The 11,227-nt window shown below is 34.1% G+C and overlaps 1 pseudogene; it reads left to right on the forward strand.

Annotated features, from left to right (window-relative positions):
• The first annotated feature begins 213 nt into the window (after positions 1 to 213).
• Positions 214 to 6,650, forward strand: LOC149566449 (dehydrogenase/reductase SDR family member FEY-like; annotated as a pseudogene).
• Positions 6,651 to 11,227: the final 4,577 nt, after the last annotated feature.

Here is an 11,227-nt window from a genome sequence, read left to right on the forward strand (position 1 = left end):
CAAATTATTCGTGCTGCAGACGACCAGAATCTCCATGAAAAGGCGAGAGCATTCCCCACCATCCAAATACCAGTAATATAACCTTGTTTTTCCTATTTATGGAGAACTCTTCAATGTAAATTGCCTTGGAAATTACGTGCCGACTTTGCTTGCTTTGATTATATAGTTTGGTTTTATTTGAGATAGATTTGTATCTGACATCAAGTGTCAAGAATGAATTGGAGGGTGCTGATTATCGGCCTGTGGGAAACGGCAAAGGGCATATTTTGTCAGAAAATTGTGACAAGACATCTGCCTTCAAATCGTCTTCTTTCTGATCTCACTGGTCTGAACTGCTACCAGCGGGATTGGTCTCCACACAGCAAGGTGGGTATTTTTATAGGTAGTTGTTTTTAAATTTGATGTTATATTAAATTTTTATAAGTTTTGGTGTGCGTGATCTTTTGTGATAATAGATCATACAATGTAATCTAAAGTGCTGATACAAGACAACCTGATTTATTACTTGTTGATATGTTTGTTTAGATAATCTGAGACTCGTTTTTAAGGAGTTTACACGATCAATAATAATAACAGATTTCTTGTAGATCATTGTCTTTCTGAATTAGATTTTATTGCATGGCTCTCATCAATAACCTTCTCTAATCATGAGAACGGAACACACAGTTTAACCGGAAGACAACAATTATCTGAATCCATAGAATATTGAATGCATTTGTTGGGATGACAATGATTTATTTATTTATTTGTTGGTTTCGTTTCAGAGAGCTTCCAAAAGCGGGTGCTAATGTTTTTATGGCATGCCGTAATACAAAAGCTGCTATGCAGCTAGCTCAAGAATGGAATTTTTTTTGGAATATTTAATACAGCAGTTGATGTTTGCCCCTGGACCCAAACGCCCACCTACCACCTGACAACCAGCAGAACCGACATAAAATATAAATACGGTGGGTGATATTTTGAAATCAGAAAAGAGGGGGAAGCTGGAATGTGACAAAATGAATGTTTCATTCATTCATGAATAGAGTTTGCAAATCAAGCAGATCAAAGAGAAGTTGCAGAGCTGAGCAGAGAAGGAAGAAGGAAAGAAGTTTGTGCCTGCAGTTGCACGTGTTTCCCTTGCTCACTCTGTAAGTTTGTTGTTGTTTGGATTTGTCCTGTTGAAGCAGTGATTGCTCTAGGCACCATTGTACGCAGCCATTACAATTGCAGATTTAAAAGTTTATTGAAGTTTGAAGTATTATCAATTTAGGATTGTCTTAGGGTTTTCTGGTTGAAGCCGAATGCTTCCAGATTTTGTAATAGTTTAATGAAAAATTCAATAGAAAGCAAGCAAGAATACTTGAATCTATTGATCTTCCCTTGTATGTTGCATTTGAGAAATTTGTTTGAAAGCTTAAAGCTTTGGCTCTCTAGTTTTAACGGTGAATGCATTCACGTTTAAATTTTCTAAGTTATAAACTTTAGTTGGTGCTGAGCATTGCCTTTGTGTGCCGAGCTAACTCGGCACCTATATTCTTCTTGTCACTCAGCACTTGTTGCCTATCACTTGGCACCATCAAGTGTCGAGCAACCTGCTGCTCGGCATCATCAAGTGCCGAGTAAAACTGGCACTTGGCACCTTCATGTGCTGAGCAACTTTTATGTGCTGAGTAAAATTTTTTGAGTTAGGGTTGTGAGTATTGAGTTTAAATTTTAATTTATATACTTTTCTCACATGGTATCAGAGCTTTGAGGCCTCACATCCAAAGTGAGTTAGGGCATTTGTTTTTCTTGGGATATTTATCATGGTAGGAGATACAGGAAAGATATGGTAGCAACCACCATCATTTAATAGACAAAATTATGATACATTTGTAAAGAAGATGAAGACCATTATGGTTGCAAATGATTTGTGAGAGTTCGTAGTTAATGGGTTCAATGATGTAACTAACCCAACTCAGTATGCTTCTCTCACAAATGCATAGAAGACTCATTTGAAAGAGTCAAGGAGGAAAGAGAAAGGTCTCCCAACTGAATTTTGGGGAGAGGCTGTGGCAACAATAGTTTACCTAATTAATAGGTGTCCTACAAAGGCAGTCCGTGACAAAATTCCAATGGAAGCATGGTCACGAAGAAGATGGACAGTTGAACACTTAAGGATGTTTGGATGTGTTGCATATGCACATGTGCCTAAAGAGAAAAGGCAAAAATTTGATAATAAAGCTGTAAAGTGCATCTTCACAGGGTACAGCCCAGAATCAAAGGCATACAGATTGTATGACCCATTGAACAACAAGATGATGCTTTCAAGAGATGTGAAATTTCTTGAAAATCAGTCTTGGTATGGTTCAACTAATGAGTCACCAAGCACTTCCAGTAAAGTGTCAATTATGAGTGAAGAAGATGCTGATGAACAGCAAGAAGAAGGAGCAAATAGAAGAAAAGGCAAGCAGATTCAAACATTGTCGAACTCCTCTAGGCATGACTGATTGTCAGTGCCGAGTAACAGTGAAGACCGAGCTGGTTGGCAAAGCAGCAGCAATGAAGATTCTAATCTCACACTCTCCTCCCTATTACCAAGAAAGATCAAGAGTCTTAGGGAGCTATACAAAGATGAAAGGTATGAAGATTGTGATGAAAGTGTTAATTTTGCATTATTTTCTCATAGTGATCCAATATATTTTGAAGAAGTTATTAAGGAGAAGAAATGGTGTAAGTCCATGGATGACGAGATAGATGCTATAGAAAGAAATGAGACATGGGAGCTAACTGAATTGCCTCCTAAGAAGCAAGTGAATTGAGTTAAATGGGTCTACAAGAACAAATGCAATGCTGAAGGCAAAATTGAAAGGCATAAGGCATGGCTAGTAGTCAAGGGCTACAAACAACAATATGGAAGAGACTATGATGAGACCTATGCCCCAGTTGCAAGAATGAAAACCGTGTGTGCTATCATAGCAATTGTAGCCCAGCACAAGTGGAAGGTATTTCAAATGGATGTGAAGTCCACCTTCCTAAATGGTGTATTGAAAGAAGAATTATATGTGGAGCAACCACCTGGTTATGAAGTTGCAGGTGAAGAGAAGAAAGTATATAAATTGAAGAAAGCTCTTTATGGGCTCAAGAAAGCTCCAAGGGCATGGTACAGTAGGATTGACTCATATTTGATGAGCAATGGTGAGCCTACTCTCTACATCAAGGTAGCAAATGGTAATGTATTGATTGTTGTCTTATATGTAGATGATTTAATTTTTACTGGTAATGACAAGGCTCTAATTGGTGAGTTCAAAGAGGCCATGAAAAGTGAATTTGAAATGACAGACCTAGGTCTCTTGAAGTACTTTCTAGGCATAGAAGAAAAACAAATGCATGATGGCGTTTTCATCTCTCAAGAAAAAATATGGAAGACAGATCTTGGAGAGATTTAAAATAGTGAATAGTAAGGCAGCCCCCACACCAACAACAGTAGGTCTAAAATTGAGCAATCAAGACTTAAGCAAGAGAGTGGATCCAAAACTATACAAGAGTATGGTTGGAAGTTTAATGTATTTAACTACAACTCGGCCAGACCTAATGCATGCAGTAAGTTTGATTTTTAGATTTATGGAAACACCAAAAGATTTCCATTGACAAGCGGAAAAAAGGATCCTAAGGTATGTGAAAGGTACCAAGGGTTTTGGGATTTTATATACTGCATCAAATGAATTCAAGTTGGTAGGTTACACTGATAGTGATTGGGCTAGAAGTTTAGATGATAGGAAGAGCACTTTCGAATACATGTTTCATATGGGATCAGGTGCAATTTCATGGGCATCTAGAAAACAACCTATTGTTGCTCAATCTACAGCAGAGGCTGAATACACAGCAGCAAATGCAACAGCATGTCAAGCAATTTAGTTAAGGAGGATCTTGACAGATTTGAATGAAAGGCAAGAGGATGGAACCACAATTTATTGTGACAACATCTCATCAATTGCATTGTCCAAAAATCTAGTCTTCCATGGGAGAAGCAAGCATATTGAGATCAGATATCACTTCATCAGAGAGCTAGTAGAGAATGGGGATATCAATATGGAATTTTGCAAGTCTGAGCAGCAGCTAGCAGACATATTTACTAAACCATTAGGAATTGGATCTTTTGTACACCTAAGAGAGTTTCTTGGTGTAGTTGATGTGGATCAGCTTTGATCCTTATTTTTTTCGCTCAAGACAAAGAGGGAGTGTTAGAATATTTAATACAGCAATTGATGTTTGCCCCTGGAGCCAAATGCCCACCTACCACCTGACAACCAACAGAACAGACATAAAACATAAATACAGTGGGTGATATTTTGAAATCAGAAAAGAGGGAGAAACTGGAATGTGACAAAATGAATGTTTCATTTATTCATGCATAGAGTTTGCAAATCAAGCAGATCAGAGAGAAGTTGCAGAGCTGAGCAGAGAAGGAAGAAGGAAAGAAGTTTGTGCTTGCAGTTGCACGTGTTTCCCTTACTCATTCTGTAAGTTTGTTGTTGTTTGGATTTGTCCTGTTGAAGCAGTGATTGCTCCAGGCACCATTGTATGCAGCCATTAGAGTTACAGGTTTAAAAGTTTATTAAAGTTTGAAGTATTATCAATTTAGGGTTGTCTTAGGGTTTTCTGGTTGAAGTCGAATGCTCCTAGATTTTGTAATAGTTTAATGAAAGATTGAATAAAAAGCAAGCAAGCATACTTGAATCTATTGATCTTCCCTTGTATGTTGCATTTGAGAAATTTGTTTGAAAGCTTAAAGCTTTGGCTCTCTGGTTTTAACGGTGAATGCATTCACGTTGAAATTTTCTAAGTTATAAACTTTAGTTGGAGCTGAGCTCACTCGGCATCCATTGGTGCTGAGCATTGCCTTTGTGTGCCGAGCTTACTCGGCTTCTTTGTGCCGAGCTAACTTGGCACCTATATTCTTCCTGTCACTCGGCACCTGTTGCCTATCACTCGGCACCATCAAGTGCCAAGCAACCTGCCACTCGGCATCATCAAGTACCGAGTAAAACTGGCACTCGGCACCTTCATGTGCCGAGCAACTTTTATGTTCCGAGTAAAATTTTTTAAGTTAGGGTTGTGAGTATTGAGTTTAAATTTTAATTTATATACGTTTCTCACAAAAAAACAGGCTTGTGGGAAGCCCATGTCTATAAAAGTACTGGAAACTGCGCTTTTTCAAGTATATTACATATTATTTTGCCCTTTTAGAACTAGGAGAATATTTTACTGATATGGAAAAATGGACATAAAATAGATAATGGAGTTGGATCTGCTGTCCTTAGCCTCAGTAAAAGCTTTTGCTGCCACCTGGGAATCTACTGGATGCACAATTCATATTCTTATAAACAATGCAGGAATCCTTCGATTGGGAGGTTTGTTCTCCTTGCATGAATGCTCATAAGTTATATAGCCATCTCATGGAAAGGAAGTAATAATAATTTCTCATTTTCGTAATCAGAACCAGAAAAGATGTCCAAAGATGGCTTTGAGGAACACATACAAGTAAATCATCTTGCACAAGCACTTCTTACACTCCTGCTTCCTTCTCTACTCAGAGGAGCCCCTTCAAGGATTATAAATGTCAACTCCGTGGTAATTAGGCTCAAATTTGTTTGTTTATTGAAAATAGATATATGATCTACTTGTTCCGAAATTTAGCTTTACAAGCCTGTGTTTTTTAATAACAAATACAGGCTCACCATGCCGCTGTGATGGATTCCGAATATCTGAGTGCAGATTTTAGACTGAAAAGTTATAGCAGTTTAATGGCTTATGCTTCAAGCAAGCTTTCTCAGGTAGAACATTTTGGTCAATAATATAAATGCAATTTGCTTTGCTTATATGTTAAAAACATACCTTTCAATACAAGAGATTTAGTTTTTGAAAGTCATTGTCAGTCTCTAATTATGCTATCAACAAAGAACCCATTACAATTGAAATGATTTACAAGGAACCCATATGACAATCTTAAATGTTTCTTGCAGTTGATTTTACTAGACATTTTGTCTAGAAAGATACCATCAAATGCACAGCTAGGAGTAATCGCTGTTCATCCAGGAATCGTGAGCACAGGCCTGACGGTAAGCCATAGAAGTATTTTTTCTTGTATTGAAGTATAATTTGCTTGTTCTAACTGTAAGCCATAGAATGCATATTTTCTTAAAACGTTCCTGGTTTCCCAGAGGGGTTATGAAGCCCGTTGGAGCAGCACATTGTTTTGGAAATTCGATGAAGCACAAGGTATCATAATAACACTAATGTATTCTCTTAGATATCTCCAAAGGTCTTCTTTTTGAGAAATTTTAATGCAATTTTCATCAACTAAACTTACCTACAAAATCCAACACTTGAGATCATTGTGTATTTGAATAGGTGCAAGAAGTGTTCTATTCTGTGCAACAGATTCAGAGTCTGAACAACTTGTCACCAAACGGAAAAATGGACAGAAAGATGGATGTGTTTATTACAGTTACAATTGCAAACCAGCAGCAGCTTCAGCAGAAGCTGCAGATCTCAATAACTCATTCCGAGTTTGGAATAGAACGCTTCAACTATTGGGCCTGTCGAATGAATTTATTGAGAGAAGTATAGATCAAATTATTCCAACAGTACAATGTACCGCCAATAACGGATGGCAAAAAAAATGATTTGCTTTCTGCAAAATACTTACTGTTGCGAGCTTAGAATGTAGGACTTCAATTCATAGGCCATTCAAATTATTCTGGTTATGGTTGGCTGAAATAAAATATAAATTTACGGCGCTCTTAATCTTCAGACAAAAGGTTAAAAAAAAATAAAAAAATCAAACACTAATATTTACGAAAATATACTCTATTATTTTCAAAAAAATTATTTTTTTCGATTACAAAATATATAGACCATAAAGATCAAATGTTGAAAATCTTTTTAAAATTATTATATTTTTCATTTTTTTTAAAAATTTACTCAATAGAACAAGTTGCGAAAAGGATAGCTGTTCAGAGCACTATTCTTTCTTAATTTGAGAGGCTGATGATATCATGCTTGTGGAATTAATTAAAAAGAAATTCGCAAATATGTTGAGTTAGAAACATAATAGAGACATGAATCTGCATGTAGAGAGGACGTGGCAATTAAAATTTAAAAGCTTTAGCTGTATCTAACTATCAGGTGAAGAAGCTTTCATTCTCTTTGCTAAATAATAAAGCTTTCCATGTTATGCTAAGTTCTGCAGCGATAGAGTGAGACATTTACATTGTCCAAGTTCCATTTCTAGTTCTACTAAACTATGACTGATATGCTTTTGAATAAATTTTGTATGCTTTATTGGTCTCTCTTTTATATATCCATTACAATATTTTTAGAACATAGCTCTAATTATATAATTTTTTTAAATGATCACAGACCATTGGTGGTAGGAAATGTATGAGTATCAAATAGTAGCGCGAGCAGTAATAGAAACATCTTCTCAATGGACATAATAATAACAAGAAGGCAAAATTAACTGAAACATCTTGCCAAATCTATAGCGTATGGCGAACATTAATTCTGGTGAAATGAGAGGCTGGTGGGTTGGCTTTTTAGATCTGACCAATCAACTTGTAAGATGTTTTCTTATAAATGTCATTTCTATTATATGCACCTTAGATGTTCCATATTTCATAATAATATTTTGGAAAAAAAATGAAATTTGTCTACCTCTGATTGCTATTGTAGACAACAAGAGAGTTTTCCACCATTATAAACATAGCAGAACGCATGGCTCCAGCGATAAGCCAGACAAAAACAAAGTCTTTGTGTTTGACTCTTGGATTTTACTTCCTCCAGTCTTTTACACTACTAGGTCCCATTTGGTTGCTGGAAGATGAGGGCCAAAATCGGGTTATCAGAGGCAAAACCAGGTTTTGCAAAAAAACTTTGGTGTTTGGTTGGTTAAAATTATAACCTGGTTTTCAATTTCATCTTCCAATTTTGGTCAAAAATTGGAAGAAGTTTCTTCCAACAAAAAGGTGGAATTCGAAATTAAAACCAGGTTTTGAATTTTATGACAGTTTTTTTAATAATATTGTGGAGTCCACAGTATATTCATCTTCTGTGTCAACCAAACGGACCATTGGCTTTCCAAACCACAAAACTAGATTTTCGAAAACCTGGTTATAAGATAACCTGGTTATGTCAAAAACTCATCTTCCCCAACCAAACGGGACCCTATGGCTATCCAACCATCTCACTAACCTATTCTTATGACACTAAAACAAGAAGACTTCTCAATTAAGGTCCACAAGTGATAGTCAATAGAAGAGTTTTGTGCATAAATTTATGTAAAATTAGTAAGTTAAAATGCAAATACCTTTTCAATTAGATTTCATAAATAGGATTTCAAACTGCTTTGGCGCTCCATTATTCGCCAATACTGTGAGTTTCTTTAACTTTTGTTACAATTTCTTTAAAAAGGAAAAAAATTCTAAATTGAGTTAAATGTGTATTGATATGTTGTTAAAGTAGAGGACAGAAGAGATCTTTCCGTTTTTTAGTTTGTTAAATATTGTTGAAGGAATACGTTCAAGGATTCCTAACGTCAAAGCCATGATCGTGTTCTTGTTTTGAAAGTCAAAAAAGAATTATAATATGTCTCTAGAGTTTACTTAATATGTCTCTAGAGTTTACTTATTTTCCATTTAATAAGTGATAAATAAAAACACTTCTGTTCCTTGGCCTTGGCTGTATGTTTTGTTTGGATTTATTTTAATTTAAATATCTAAGCAATAATTTCTATACTAAAAGCATCTTAGTTTTAAGAAAAAAAACTTAAGGTCAAAGTTTATCAAAAAATGATAAGAAAATATAAAATGTTTGTTTACGTTTTTATAATCAGTAGAGTTAGCAAAAAGTAAGAAAAAAAAATGTCTCCTAACAAATTTAAATTACTTGTTCTGAAAATTATTTGAACAAACTTGGTTTGTAACTTTATTTGAACTTACTTTTTAAACTTCAATATTCTTAAGAATCTTCTGATAACTTGTTCTGAAAATGAAATGGGTAAATTGTTCTTAAAACAAGATTGGTCAATTCTTAATTTGAATGCAAAAATCATACTATTAGAAGCAAATATTTTGAATGGATCTATTTTCTCTCTTACCACATATACTTCTTTCTTTTACTTTGATGATTCATGTATGAAGAAAAATCCATAAATCAATCCAACAAAGCCATAACATTCTATACTTTGTGCTTTGTTGATAGAAAAGTGAACTTCGTATTGTCTTACCATAATTATTAGATTGTTCTAAAGTCCAAAAGCTTACTTTTCTATAACAAATGCTTCATTTAGAAGCTCATTTTGATTTGTAGAGAAGGGTGTCCATCCTAAGTCATACTATTGCATTTAACAAGTGATTGCAGTATTAGCATAGTTGAAATTTTAAAACTTGTTTAAAGATGTTTGTGACCATCTGATTGTGTCTTAATTCATGATGTTTTTGACCATCTGATTGTGTTTTAGTTCATGATACTTTGATACATTTTTGTATTCATTATATTATGCCTGACATTATTACCTCCCAGTCGTTTTTCATTTTCATTTATGATGTTTTGGGCATGCTCAAATTTTATTTTAATAAATAGTGATAATATATTTCAATTTTGTTTGTTTGGCTTAGTCTCCTTGTGGTATAATTTTTTATTCCACATGAGAAGAAAGGTAAGGTGTTTTTTTTTTTTACTGATAATGCACAAAAAATATTAATAATAATTTGCAATTAGAAATTGAAGTAGGTGATACATATTTCACTGTTCATTCAGAATGGAAGCAAGGTACTTGTAGTTGGTTGTAGGATATGCATTTTTATCTTATCTTATAATTAAATGTACACACAATGTGTTCAATATAAATGATGTGTTCAATTTGAATGTTTTGTATTTTTTAGAATTTACCATTAAGATATTTATTTTCTTTAATGTAAATTTGTTGATTTTTAGAAAATCAAATCTTTTATCAACTCATAATTGCACACACAAAAAGGAGGATTGCTAACTGTAAATGTAATGTAATAATAAGAGGAGGGCCGAATATGTGTTGGGTTTCATATCAACTTTTCAATAAGTATTCAATTACTTTAGAAAATAGTTATGATTATGTCTATTATTCAATAATATGTATTACCATAATTAGATTTATTTTAGATTATTTTTATGAATATTTTTACAATTAATCAAGGAAAATGACATTACATCTTCTACTGATATTTAATTTAAACGAGTATATATATCTTAAATAAATCTATCTAAAAAAATGCTGATAGATATCCACTACAAATTTATTAGAATTTAGATTACTACACCCAAGCTATGTATATTTTTGTTAGCTTTATTTTCTTTGCACTAACTTGAGCTTTTTATTTAATTTCTAAAACTAATTGATGATTTATCTCCAAAGATTATAATTTTAACAAATTTTATGTGGTGTGAAAAGTATATTGTATTTATAATAAAATCTAAAATTTTGATGTGTAAATGGTTGTCAAACTTAACCGAGAAAAATAAAAGTAAAAATTATCCACTAGCACCATCCTACACCCCTTTTTCCATTTTAGAGTGTCTATGGGCATTAACAAGTGGCGTGTTATAGTTAGTTCCACACACTCTAAACATATATCAATGTTTCATGTATTGGAGAAACATTCATGTAAAATTGGTGAGTACAACTTATAGGTGTCCATGTATCTTGGTAGATAAATTTCTCTTTGTATAGATTTAGTAATTAGTTTTGATATAGGCACAAAAAGGGAGAACTCTAGAGTGATGCTTGTGTCCCCATGTTATTGGGTTCTGAATAATCTATGCACAGTTTTGGGGTAATTCTAAAACTACATGTTGAGAGGTTTGAGGATACCCTAAAACCACTTTCATGTGTGAGGTTTTTTGTTAGCCAAGGCCCAAAGCTAGATCAATAAGAAGTTTGTGGTGAGCTTGGAACCACTTTAGAATTGTATTTCTTTCCAGTAAATCATGAAAATCTAAAGTGATTGTGATGAACAAAATTAGTGTGAATGATAGTATCTGATAAGTGATTGTAAATAGGTACCTAACAAGACTTAAAGACAAGATCCATCACTTCTAAATTATAAAGAGATATCTAAAACAAGGATCACACTGACTTTCACCAAGAATGATAACTATTGTATTTAACTATATTCTATACAAATTCTAACATTTACTATGTATTTTAATCAATGGACTAGGCTCG

The sequence above is a fragment of the Cupressus sempervirens genome, chromosome 3 (assembly GCF_028749045.1).
Source record: "Cupressus sempervirens isolate cs-2001-9-10 chromosome 3, ASM2874904v1, whole genome shotgun sequence".
In the NCBI taxonomy this organism is placed as follows: Eukaryota; Viridiplantae; Streptophyta; class Pinopsida; order Cupressales; family Cupressaceae; genus Cupressus; species Cupressus sempervirens.